At 38.2% G+C, this 13,587-nt stretch overlaps 1 protein-coding gene across 3 annotated transcripts in view; it reads right to left on the bottom strand.

The window, feature by feature from the left end:
* KMT2E (lysine methyltransferase 2E (inactive)) overlaps positions 1-13,327 on the bottom strand; it is a 56,105-nt gene extending 42,778 nt beyond the window's left edge. For 2 of the 3 annotated variants that reach the window (XM_040061127.2, XM_040061129.2), the window contains exon 1: positions 12,974-13,316. The gene's annotated coding sequence lies outside the window, so the exon portion shown is untranslated. Of the gene's footprint in view, positions 1-4,486; positions 4,544-12,973 lie in introns of all 3 variants that reach the window. The other variant, XM_040061128.2, reaches the window with a different exon arrangement.
* Between the last annotated feature and the right edge of the window lie 260 nt (positions 13,328-13,587).

The raw sequence follows: 13,587 nt of genomic DNA, 5'->3' as shown, positions 1-13,587 counted from the left end.
CCTGCTAAGATCACTCGTGTCACGTCAGAAGAAAAAACTTAACTTTTCCACTGGTACACAAAGGAGGAAAAAACCCCAAATACAGCCAGCTCAGCTCTTGAATCAGAAGGTAAGTGTGTGATCTCCTGAAATTACATCAGTAGTTTTAAACCTGCTAGACCCTATGCTGTATGTCTAAGTATAGCAAAGCTCTGACTTAGATGCACAGATACAAAACTTTACATAAAAATCAATAAGAGATGGTGGAAACACCAGTAACAATTTTTTTGTCTTAAGCATTAAAAAAAAAATCCTAAAGATACATTAATATATCAAAATAGCATTATTACTTATAATACTTACAGTAATATTATTTATTACAATATGGTGAGGGGTTTTAGTCTGTTGGGTTTTTTTAACCATGTTTATGTCTAATACTACAAAAACCAAAGAGGGGAAGTAATGAAAGCTGTCTTTTGCTATTCTTCGCATTTCTGACAACTTACATTGTGTCACTATTCCTTGTTTTTCCCTTCCCATGAATCAATTTTTAGATTCTGTTATCAAGTGACAAATATAAAAAGCAAAAAAGTGTACAGAAGTTACAAAAAATACATTTACTATAGAAGTCAGGAACAGAATTCAAAGCAACTCCAAGCTTAACATTTGTTTTCTTATATATAAAGGGACATAATTGGAATCATGAATTAAGCTTACAATTAAATTATATCCTACCTCAAATATAAGAATTTTCCCACATACACAGACTACACTAACTTAAGTATGCTAATTGCTACATCAGTTCAAGTTTCTCACAACACGAGGTATTACAAAAATAATAAATCTTTTTGTTACTGTTTTTATTACTCCAATATACATGTAAAGTTCTTAAATTTTTTTTCTGTCAATTGCAGTTATCAGCCATCACCTGTCTACAATTACAAGATAAAAAAAAAAGAGATGGTTTAGATGTTCCAAGATTTGAGAGATTTCATCACAGAATGCCTCTGCAAAGAGAATTACCAGGATCTCCCTAAACACAGAGGTTTAAGGAGAAAAATCTTATTCTAATTAGCCTATAATTAGGTTATTGCATTAGACACAACAGTGCTAGTTTAAGATAAATAATTATTTAGATTTTATACTGACTCATACCACTTGATCTTGAAGTCCTTAACTAATGCCACTACAGAAATATTAGCTAACCAAATTACCATCTCTATACTCTGCTTACTCTGTATTTTCACAAGGTCCATATACAGGAACCATATAACTAGAGTTGAAAAATTAATCAAAACCTTCTAGCCTATCTACATATGACAACTATCCTTCCTTAGATGCAAAGCTATATAACTTGAAATATGCATTACAGAATACATAAAAAGTGAAAGCGATAATTTTCCCGTATGTAGTGAATTGAGTAACTGAAATGGCCAGGAATAATTGCCAGTCCCCAACACCTGAAAAGTTACATTGTTTCCCAACTTACTCAGCAGTGGACAATTCACCTCATGTTTATGCAGAGCTTATTTCCCCTGAACAGAAGCACGGAAGAGGCTCTCTTTTGCTAAACTAAGAATACTGGTAAACCCCTTCACTCACACCTTTAAATCCAGGCAAGAAATTAGTAACCATTTCCTGGAGCAGTATTAAGTATCTGAATACAGACAGCATGTATTATGGCTCATTTTCATGAGATGTGTACAAATCTTAAGGGAATTAACTTGAAGCAACAAATGAAATTGCTGAAACAGTCAATTTTCCACACAAACACTGACCAAGGAACAAAAGAAAGAGTGTAAGAGTTATGAGATTTACAGATAAAAATAAATCAGTGTTAAAAACCATAAACTACCTGCATGACAGTCCTGAGTCAAGCAAGACCTTTCAGTTTAACCAGCACACAATGCTACCCTGGTTGTAATTTAAAGTCAATTTGAATGTAAAAGTGTTCTACAGCATTAAGGTCAAACCAAAACTCTTAAGTTCCATTTGCTCCCAGTAAAAAATTCACACTACTGTGAGTCCAGGTTGCCTCCAAAGTTACAAACGATCACTACAGAACTAATAAATGTTCCCTGTATCAATAAGATCTTTCAGGCAAGAAGCAAAGATTTCCAAGGCTGTATTACTGCTTCCAGACCCCTGCTGACTCCTGCATATCTTACTGTTAGTTACTTGTTTATACAAAGTCACCTCAGGTAATTGCTGGCCAAAAGGCGGTATTCTGCTTTATTGTACTTTATTACTGCACCATGCACCTTCTACAGGTAAGCTGCATTTACTGAGAATAAAATCTAAACATTCTCCTCCTCCCTCCAATTACATCATATGTGTACAAACATTTTGCAATCACGAGCAAAAGCAATTCTTGTCATACTTTCCTTCAGATTTACAGGCCAGTAATTTTAACCCATGGTCATGGGAACCACCCTTGACCATAAGAAATCCAAAAGAATGGACCTAAAGAAAGCTGATGTAACTATGCCCTAGCACAATCTACATAGGAGAAATCTAACTAAAAATGCAACTATCAATAGTTTGTCAGAGTCCACAAACACAGAGTGAAAATTAATGTCCTGAACTGTCACAAGGCCAACAAACTAAGCATTACTACTTGGCTTTCCTACTTGGTTTTTTGCCCCTTTGGAATTTTTTTTGTTTGTATGTTTTTGGTTTGGGAGGTGTGTGTTTTGGTTCTGCTTTCTACTACTGCCCTAAACATACAAGTCTAACAAGAATTAGATTATTTTCAAAATTAGCAAGAGAAACTGGCATTTTAATGGTACACTTTAGATATCCTTTAAAAAATGAACTATATTGTGCACATATGTATATGCTTGTATCAACATACAAATATGGAAAAAATATGCAGTATATCTACAGATACCATAAATAAATGTACAAAGTAATCAGTATTTATTCATTGCTGTCTGTTTCTCAGGAGGTAACACACCTTTAATCAGACCTAGAAGCAGACTACAAGAATAAATTACTAGTCTTACATGCAAGGAAGTTTTCTGTTTCCTCTAACATGCTCCATAACCGTACAGATTTTCCTAAGACATCAAGATGGATATCCAACTTCCAGATGTTACCACTGCAATTGCAGTGAGAACTGTGCAGGCTTAGGAACAACTGCAAGTCCAAATTCAAGACCTTAGCTACTGTTCGCTCTTTCTACAGTAACCTAACAGGTAAGTTAGCAGTTTACTTCTAATTTGTGCTGAGAAGAAAAAAAAAAAAAAGGGAGTAGGAAAATAAGACACAGTAGGTACACTCAAATATACAAATTAAGTGCTATTAATGACCAATTCCTACAAATCATATAGAAGGAACAACTTGTTCTAGAAGAAATCTGGTATTTGTAGTCTGTGCTCACACATTCCCACTGATTTAATATTCTCTATATCCCTCTCTGCAGTATCTCCTTCCTCATCACAATTATTAACTCACAAGCCCCTCAAAAACCTCTTATGCTGTTCAAGGTCACCTACACATTGTCAGTACTCATGTCCATCTCCCTCCTTCTCACATGCCCTGTCAGACAGACAAAACCCCAAAAACATACCTACTATGACTGGTTTGAAGTCACACTTGACAGGTAACGGCTAAAATCATTATGCTTCCTCTCCTTATTTCTCACAGGACACTACTCATAGCTGCCCCAACCTCCCTTTGGAATTTTCAGTAAGCTTCAGAGAGCTCAAGGCTACTCAGTTTCTAGCCCTGTGAAATTTCTGTTTTATTACATTATTGGTTGAATTGTATTGGTTAATCATTAGACCAACTTATTTAAGAAACGCTGTTACTACAACCAACTACAAAGTAAGACTCCTCCAACTTTGCTTTTAAAATAGTGCCTGTAAGCATAATTTAGTAGCACAGAATGGCTTGGGTTGGAAAGGACCTGAAAGATCATCCAGTTCAAACATCCCTGCCAATAGAGGGACACCTCCCATCCAGCCTGGGCTTCAACACTTCCACCAACGGGACATCCACAACTTCTCTGGGCAACCTGTTTCAGCTTCAACAGTTTCAACCTGTTCAGCTGAACACCCTGAGACAAACACAGGATTTTACATTCAACAAAGACCACAGTCACATTCAGAATGACAGCCGAACTTTAGGAATTTTGGTTAGAGCTTAGTATCTAAAATAGAGAAATAAAACCCCCTACCTCCTTTATGGTATCCAAGATTTAAGCATAAAGCCCTTGAGTTTCCATCATGTAACAAGGTTTCCATCAGTACACAGATCAAAACATGCACTACACAGACTCTAATCTGCACAAAGCATCCCACGCTTTTAAGTACAGACCAAGAGTCAGTCTCTGCCAGTTTAGCAGAGCCTCTGCTATACACCAAAGCTAAGCTTTTGGACATAAGCTATTTTCCTTTACTTTCTGGCCCAACAGTGCTGCTTTTGCTTATTTCTGTGAGTGAAAGCAAGGTCTCTCCCTCAAATATTTATGCCAGTCTCTTAAAACATGAAGACTTGCCCTTACCTCTTCTCTCTCTTCACTCCTTTTCTTCTCTCAGTGGAAGTTAGACAAAATATGGGACTAGGAAGAGAAAAAGAATGAGTGGCAGAAGGGAAATAAAGGTAAAAGCTGTTACAGAAAGAATTAGTTTATTGAACAGAAATCTATCAAAGAAGCAGTAAGCAGAGATCTATTAACGCACACCATGCTTACAGATTTTAGGTTTTCTATCTGCAGAACTCAACACCCAGGATTGAAAGCTTGATGTCTGTAAGTTTACTAAACATCTGCCATACTTCTGAAAATACATCACATGAAAAAAGGCCTAGCCATTAAAAAATATCAATTATTTGAGCTGAAGAGCCAAGGAACTGTAAAATACAAAACAAGTACAGCACATGAAGAGGAAAAAAATTATTTTTTTCATAGCAATATTACTTACTGCTTGGAGAAGTATGTATTAGCTACCTAACAACAGCCTGTTACAACCTATCACTGAGAAATATAAAATGCCTTTAAAGAAAAATTCAAAGGCTAAGAACATTAATAGTTTCCCAGTAAAAACACCTTGGCGCTATGTAATTTCTTTAGTGTCAGCTATTTTACTACAAATGATTATTTCTACATCTAGCACAAAATGATAAAAAGCTGCTGATTAAATTTAGATAAACTGCCTGTATGTGACTTAGCAATTACTCTTGAAGAAAACACTTGATCTGTTACCTTACATTATTATTATTGACAATCATCCTAAAATATAAAGGCTTTCTGCAAGTATATACAGCCCACATTGTGCAAGAATACAGTTGTAAATGTGAATTAGAGTATGGGCTATGTCTATTTATTTTTTGTTAAATATAACAGTATACCTCAGGGCGACTCAATCACCAGTATTCCTCCCAATAAGTACAGATTTTGGGGTGAAAAAATATTTGGCTAAAAATAGATACTGGTATTGGCTTCAACACTATAAACATTTTGTTTATATTTCATGATACCAAATAAACTAATTAATTTTTTCTAAGCTGCTTAATAAGACTTGGGAGTCTACTGTAATTATTAGCTAACTACTACAGAAGTAAATTCTTTTGACTTATTTCAAGTCTGACTTCAGCTAAGCATATTTTTGTTTAGATATGTTTTCATTTATGTAATTTCAAAAACTAGCTCCTCTTTTTTATCCGTGGCATTTGATTTACCTAAATAGCTCACCAGAGCTTCTACTTTTACTCATGGAAGCAATCTGTAGACATTCACCTAACTGCTACCCTTATGCCTAGGAATATAAACACAACCAAGTCAGAAAGTCACATTCTTTCAAACACAAACTTTCAATTCCTTCTGGCAGTTAGAACTCCTCTGTGTAATTTTAACTACAGTTCAACCTGGACTGTATCTTTTGGTAAGAGTTTGGCAGTATTTCAGTGTTCTTTACAAAAACTTGGGGAATATACTGGCAAGAAAAAAAATGAGGGAACAGATGGAGGGACTATTTCATGTTCAAGGACACACAAAAAACCACAGAAGATCAAAAGATCCTTCCTACTTCCAAGGAAACAAACCCGAATTTATTTTCAATTGCAATTATTTTGCAAAACTGTATTATCTGGGTTAAGAAATTTGGATTCCATGCATTTAACTCTACAGCCTTTTTCAACGAAATGTTTCAGTATGTTTTTCAGTTGTAGTAACAGAGATATAGAATACCTGATCTTTAAATAAGCACAAAGAAATTCTGCCCAGTGATGGAAGCTCAATAAACAGCTTTAAATTTCACTACTATTGCCACACAAAAGGGAACAAAAAGCAGTGTTTGGCTTTTGTCTCTCAGCACAAAAGATACCATTGGAAAGTAAGACAGAGAACAAGCATTTAAAAGAACCCCAAAACACAGTCATTCATAAAAATACTTCATAATATTAAAGAAATTAAAGATTTGCATCAAATGTTCCTATCCTAAGCAGAATTTAAAAAAAAAGAAAACAGTGGGATTACTTGGTAAGGCCTTTGAGGGAGGAACCTTACCCTTATCACCAGTAAAATAACTACTGTATTGTTCATGAATTATATATGAAGTATTCATGTTTCTTTCACAGTTCTAGAATGATAGGTTTGGAAACCAAAGGAGACATGTAATCACTCTGTACCTTCCTCAGAAGTTATACGTAAGTTGCTGTAATTCTCAAGTCTTCAGTTTAAGGAGAACTGAATAAAACCACTCCTTATTGGAAAACTTTTTTTAAACCAATGGCTAAAGCAGGATTAACCATCCAGACTCGAATATCATCTGTCTTGTGATACAGTTTTCACCTCAGGCTCATTATAACCACTCTAATTAGAAATTAGGTCCCTCTGTCTACTCAAGGCAAGCTAAGAGCACCACTGACTGTCAAAAAGTATCTTCAGCCCTATCAATTTAGAAGAGTAATGAACACCAAACAAATTTAAATATTCAGAACTCCTCTGAGGTAAAAGGTAAAAGACCTTAATCTACCATTCTATATAGAACTTGAAATTCTTAAGTGGCAAACACAGGCTATTTGTTTTATCAGTTTCTATGACCAATAAAGAACTGTTCTGCACAACATCTTTAACTCTGAAATGGAGATAGACATGAATATGATGGATGGACCATTTGGTGAATAAGGAAATGGCTGCATGGTTGCACTCTGAGTTGCAAGCTGTCAAGCTTGATGTCAGAGTGGAGACAAGTGATGACTGGCATTCCTCACAAAGTAGTATTGGGACAATGGCTGTTTAAAATCTTTGTTGGCGACACAGATTAAACACTCTCAGCAAGTCTGTCGACACCATGAAGCTCTGTGGTGTGGCCAACACGCTGGAGGGAAGGGATATCATCCAGAGGGACCCTGAAAGGCTTGAGAGGTGGGCCTGTGTGAACCTCATGAAGCTCAATACAGCCAAGTGCAAGATGCTGCACCTGTGTCAGGGAAGCACGAGTACAGGCTGGGCAGAGAATGGGTGGAGAAAGAGCCCTGAGGAGGACAGAGGCTTGCAGGTGCTGGCTGATGAGCAGCACGATACAACTAGGCAGGGTGCACTCAGCTCAGAAAGCCAACCATACCCTGGGCTGCATCAAAAGCAGGTCAAGAGAGGTGATTCTGCCCCTCTACTCCACTCTCAAGAAATCCCACCTGAAACACAAATAATCCCCCTCTCCTACAAAGGCTGAGAGAACAGGGGTTATTCAGCCTGGAGAAGAGAAGGCTCCAAACGTCTCAACGAAGCCTTTCAGTACCCAGAGGAGGCTTATTAAAAAAAAAAAAAAAAAAAAAAAAAAAAAGGAGAGTGACTTTTTACATGAGTAGTTAGTAATAGGACAAGGGGGAACAATTCTAGATGAAAAGATGAGAGATTTAGATCAGATGGTAGGAAGAAGTTCTTTACTGTGAGGGTGCTGAAGCACTAGAAATGGGCTGCCCAGGGAAAGCAGTGCACGTCCCATTGCTGGAAGCTCAAGGCAGACTTGGATGAGGCTTTGAGCACCCTGGTCTAGTGGAAGGTGTCCCTGCCCACGGCAAGGGCGTTGGAACAAAGTGATTTTGAAGGTCCCTTCCAACTCACACCATTATAAGGTGGCCAACAGCAGATTATATGGCTTCCTTCTTAAGCTGCAATATAAAGTACAATAATGTCATTAAAATTTAGTCTTATCATCTTGTCTTTGAACTTGATGGCAATTTACTTTTGTGATGAAGATATAAAAGTGAATGATTACCTACATGATGATGGTAGAAAATAAAAAAACCCACAACTACAAATGAGAATAAAAGAGCTTTCCTTAACCTGAGCCTGCAATATGAAATTTTAGTACCTACACTGTCCAAGTGCTAATTTTAAACTCTAAAACTAAGATCAATACTATTTTGGCAAGTGCCTGATTTGCAAAATTGCTGGTCCCTTCAAAGTCTCACTTAGGTTTTTACAGCACTGGACCTCCATCTAAGCAGTGTATGAGCTATCACATAAAACAAGAGGTAACACTGGTGATACAACATGCAAAAGTAATAAACATACTCTACTTGCACAGGATGCAATCTGTGTGCTACTATAAAATATTCTTCACATGCACTTTTAACACGTAACTTGAATGAACACTGATTTACTGTAGTTCTTAGCCATATTTTAATTTTGAAAAATAAGATACAAAACTACTTAGGCATGCTAAAAAAATACACTGTGCAGTAAAACCGTCTGTCTTCAAAGGTTTACAGATAACCTTATTAAAATTTTCTAACAACCAATACAGCTTGAATCTTGCCTGTTTCATTAATACATTAAGATTTGCAAGAGGAAATAAAAATAATCTCAGTATCTGCTAGCAAGTACGTGAAACCTTGAAAAGGTTTAAGTACTTGCCTGTTATACCTTAAAGGCAAACAGCAGTTCTTTAAACACAACTACAGCAGTTTTTTTCTGTAATGTGAAGGTCACAAGCAGAATTCTGGATTCTCAAAGAGATTAGGTTTTGTGGGTATAAATCTTTGTTTACTAAAAAATGTGAACACTGAAGTAGATAGAAATATCCATCTTGCACCATCCATTCAAAAGACCACTACAATTAATATTTTAAACAATCCAGAATTTGGAAGCATGGAATTAAGGTTTTTTTCCCTAATCCACATTCCACATCTGTGGAAACATTTCTCCCCCCAGTGATGCCTTAAGTGCCACTCACAGCAATAAATCAGAACTATCTGCACAGTGGAAACACTTGAACAGTGTACTTGTTGAAAAAACACTAACAAAATCTGCTTTTGAGAGATTCACAAATGCTCATTTGTAAGGAAGTCATGAGGCAAATAACATAGATGCACCTCTTTAGGAGCTCTGCAGAAGTCTGAATTGGGTTCTATTTTATATCTTCACCCATCTATATCCTTCCCACTAGATTTTGTTAGAATGTCACGTGACAACAGCAAAATACTTTCATTAAACCTTCATTTACATTAATCTAGTTAGAACAATACCACGATTCCACAATTACATACATCACTTCTTAACTCAGTCCCACAAATAGTCCTTACTAAAATTAGTATTAGTGTGCAGGCAAAATTAAGACTGTCCTTAGTCAAACCAAGACCAGAACCGGAGAAACACTTCGGCCTTCAGCATGACACTGATTTCAGTATTTGTGCTCCTTTCCAACACAACTTCAATAGTTATGTATGCTGAAACCATCCAAGAGAAATCAAGAGTTGCATTACCACAAAGTAACCTGAAAAGGTTACTTAGTCCCAAGAGAAACTTTCCCTAGATTTAGTCTAAAAAATCAGTATTATTTCCCCTCTGGAATTTCCCAGAGGGCAAAACACTCACCCAAAAGTCTAAGTGACAATTAAGCAAATTTTTCTTTTAAGTATGAAAAACTTCAGGATACATAAATGGTTTCGTAACTCCAATCCATACTACTGCATTTTTAACACAGGGTCTGTGGAACAGAAACATGTCTTAAAAAAAGAAGGAATTTGGATTTCAAATCTTCCCTCTTTCAAGTAGTTTGTATTTGTTTTGCAGGAGGTGGTATTTCATTCTTTATGAATATATAAATAAAAACATCAATGGAGTTAAAAAATAAAGGTACCATTTGTTTTGTAGTCTCATTGCCTTAAAACAAAACGCAGATCTGATTTTACAAATGGAGAAACTGAGTCACAAAGGCAAACTGACTCATTAAAACTCATACAGGAAAACTCTGGAAGATCTCTAAATTCCCAAGAGGTTCTTAGTGCGTAAAGTAAGCTGTAAAATTCGAAAAGTAGTATTTTTTGGGTTACTTCATTACGCTCCCCCAAACACTTTTTGTATAGTGTACAGTTATTTCCTTCTAATTGTGAATCAGATGTCTGCTTGAGAACGTAATAGAGGCCGTGAAGAGCTGCAGACAATAAAGCATCAAGAACAGGAGCTTTCAACTGAAGGCAAGGAAAGAAAAAGGCAAAAGTTTTCCATAAAGGCCCACATACCCCTAAAAGTCTTTTTCATATGCTTCTAAATAAAGAGACTAAGACATGGTTCAAAACCAAAAATTGTATTTACAGAAACAAAGATCATGGGAGCATGCATTACTGGAGAATTAACGAAATCACTCAGCCTTTGGCCTCAAAACACACTGAAGGCATGCATTAACGACACCCTAAAAGTCAAACTAGCTTACTGTTCAACTTCAGATATACCTTAAATCCCACATCAGTGCTTCTAAATGGTATTCAAATTAAAAATCATCATAGATTGAAGACAACTTTGCCCCCTCAATACCTCACTTTTGATTGCTTAAATCCAGAAGGTTCTGAAGCTATACTGGAATAGCAACTCATATCTCATTAATTTAAAAGATAAGATTAAAGACAGACCTTAAAAAAAGGTGAAAATTTATTTTTTGTTATTGTTGCTTAAAACAAAATTTGCAGCCTCTATAGTACGTATCAGAGTACACTACACCGACTACCAAATAATGAATCCTTGTGACCTCCCTTCCCCCCACTCAAACGTATTTATAGTGGTGATACTAAAAGGTTCATATTTCATTTAGGAAAAAAATTAGAGGTTACGAACTGCACCTTCCCTCAGTACTTGTCTGTGTATTATCACATATACAATTTATGTAGCAATGTACAAAATAAATTGGAAAAAAAAAAGAGTAATGCCAAGATTATGCAGCAGCAGCAGAAATTCCGTGTCTTTAAATAAAGTAACAGGTTACAATCGTGAGTGCATTATTCCTATAAGTTCATTTTGTATTCTCAAACTATGAATATATAGATTTACTACACCGCTGTCCAGTGAAGGTATTTCCTGGAAGATGAATGTGACGTTCACAAACGTGTTTCCACAAAAAATTTAGTTGACTGCCTTAGTGATTGCAATCCACTACTCACATTGGTAAGTATCACTGATTTTATGTCGCTAGTAGGACAGACAGTTGCACAGTATCGACCACAAACGCAAGAGCTTTTCCAATTTACTAAACTGACATACATAGTACCTTACAGCACCATATACACACCCCTCGAAGGAGCTGCTTGAGTCTGCTGCCTCTTTCTACCCCCCTTTTCCCCGACAAGAGTGGTCTCGTTCACTTGCCTTTCACACACATAACCAATAAAATTAATCAGCTGGAACACAGCATTTTTAAATCGCAGTAAAGTCAAGAAATGTTTTGTACGTTATTTGAAGGGAACAGTCTTTTCATTTAAACATAGTAAGACACTAATATGCTGCAGACAAACGCACTGCATGGGGTGTGGAGGACCCGAGCTGATTAGATTACCACAACATCAGCCTGAGGCCGCCATTTTTAGAATCTCTAAAGGACAAAAGAGGGAAATTAATAAATTTACCCCACATTTTTTTAAAAGTAACTTTAAAAGTATAGTGATGATAACCAATTAATCATGCATCGCAAGTACTGCCATGGATATCTCCTGCTTTTCTCTGATGTGAACCCTGAGTAACAAAAATGCTTCGTTATTATTCCTTTAAGCTACCGTAAATAAACAGACTAAAACATTCCTAAATCTAGATGCAGCACTGAACTTCTGCTTTTGACGACACGTAGTATGTACCATTTCAGGGACCTCAGGGCTTTCAGACACCACACATTCCCTAACAGCCGAGTATGGGGGAATACAGGACCTTTATAATCAGCCTATATTATGTTTCTCTACTCTATTTAGTAGTACACAGTGAACCGTTTGTTTCTCCTCCCCTGCGTCTGCAGCAATACGGTCTAACCCACCAACATTTAGTGCTTCAGGAAAGAGATTGAAACATGCCACCCAGGGAACATGAACGCTGGCTGCAGAAACTAAAGCAAGAAAGGGGTGCACCAGCGTAACTACTTACAGCCTCGAGAAAGGGGGTGGGGAGAATGATCCCCTTTTAAATTGGCACAGAAACTCCTGGGGACAGCTCTCAATTTGTCCAGGCTACACCACGAAACGGGGATATTAACAGGGAGGCAGGCAGGCAGGCAGGGAGGCGGGGGTGTGGAAGGCAAAGAGATTAGGCCTATAACGAGCCATTTTAGTACCACAAAGCAAAAATATACAGGATGGAGGAAAAGAATAAGCTTCCTCCAGCTTCATAAAACTCAATACGCAGTCCCAATAACGCACAAACCCGTTCTGAAAACCGCCAGCCCAAGGAAGTCTATGTTGTCACATAATAGCTCCTTTTGGCTCATTTTCCTAGTATAATGCATAAATCTGGCGTAACTGCCAAAAAATTCTCCTCAGCTCCTCCAGTTACAGTAACCCGCCATATTCATAGGATATAGCGACAGCCTGCCATTTTTTAACCAAACCCCACAAAAGGAGAAGCAAATTCAAGACAACTTAAACAGAAATTAAACATATTTCAGGGTGGGAAGGAGTTATACTCGCACCGAAGGTAATAAGACATTCCCGTCGCATTTCACTCCCTTTTCCCATCCCCCCCCTCCCCCAAAGCACCCACAGCAGAATATGCTGGTAATAACCAAAGACTCACCTGTAATGGTCACAGGCCAGGCAGCAAGACCCCTCAGCTGAGCCCCCTCTCTATCCCAACCAAAACAATGCAACAGCCCCACTGCGGATATGCCTACCCTAGGTAGAACTCAGCCCCCTGTAGGCTTTAGTAAAAGAAAGAAAAGGGAAAGAGGAGATCCCCCCCTCCCCCCAAACCTAGCTCAGTGCGCAGAACCCTACAGGGACCAGCTCAAAGGCGCCTTTGCCCTGGGACCTGTGTACAAACCCCGCTGCTGCCGCCGCTGCTCCCGTGCCTCCCTCCCTCCAGCCTCCTACGCTCCCTTCTATGTCACTGCCTCTCTCTGGGAAAATGGCGTCCGGTCTCCCCTCCCTCCCCCTGCACGGGGCTCACCCGCCCCGCCTGACAGGGGCAGGGTTACCAAGGCGAAGCCAAACAGCCGCCATTTTGCTTACGGGCCGGGAGCGCAGCCCGCGCCCTCCGAGCCCTCAGAGTCCATTTTGCAACACGCTGAACGGCTCCGGGGTCTGGGCGCGGCCGCAGACAGCGGCAGGGGCTGGGCAGGGGGGCCGTGAGGAGGGAAGTAGGGCAGTGGAGGAGGGGCGGTGGCAGCGGGGGCTGGCACCGGGGGCGAT

Source organism: Hirundo rustica, chromosome 4 (genome assembly GCF_015227805.2).
Source record: "Hirundo rustica isolate bHirRus1 chromosome 4, bHirRus1.pri.v3, whole genome shotgun sequence".
Lineage (NCBI taxonomy): Eukaryota > Metazoa > Chordata > Aves > Passeriformes > Hirundinidae > Hirundo > Hirundo rustica.
The sequence above is the reverse complement of the archived record's forward strand: the minus strand, read 5'-3'. Positions and strand labels throughout refer to the sequence as shown.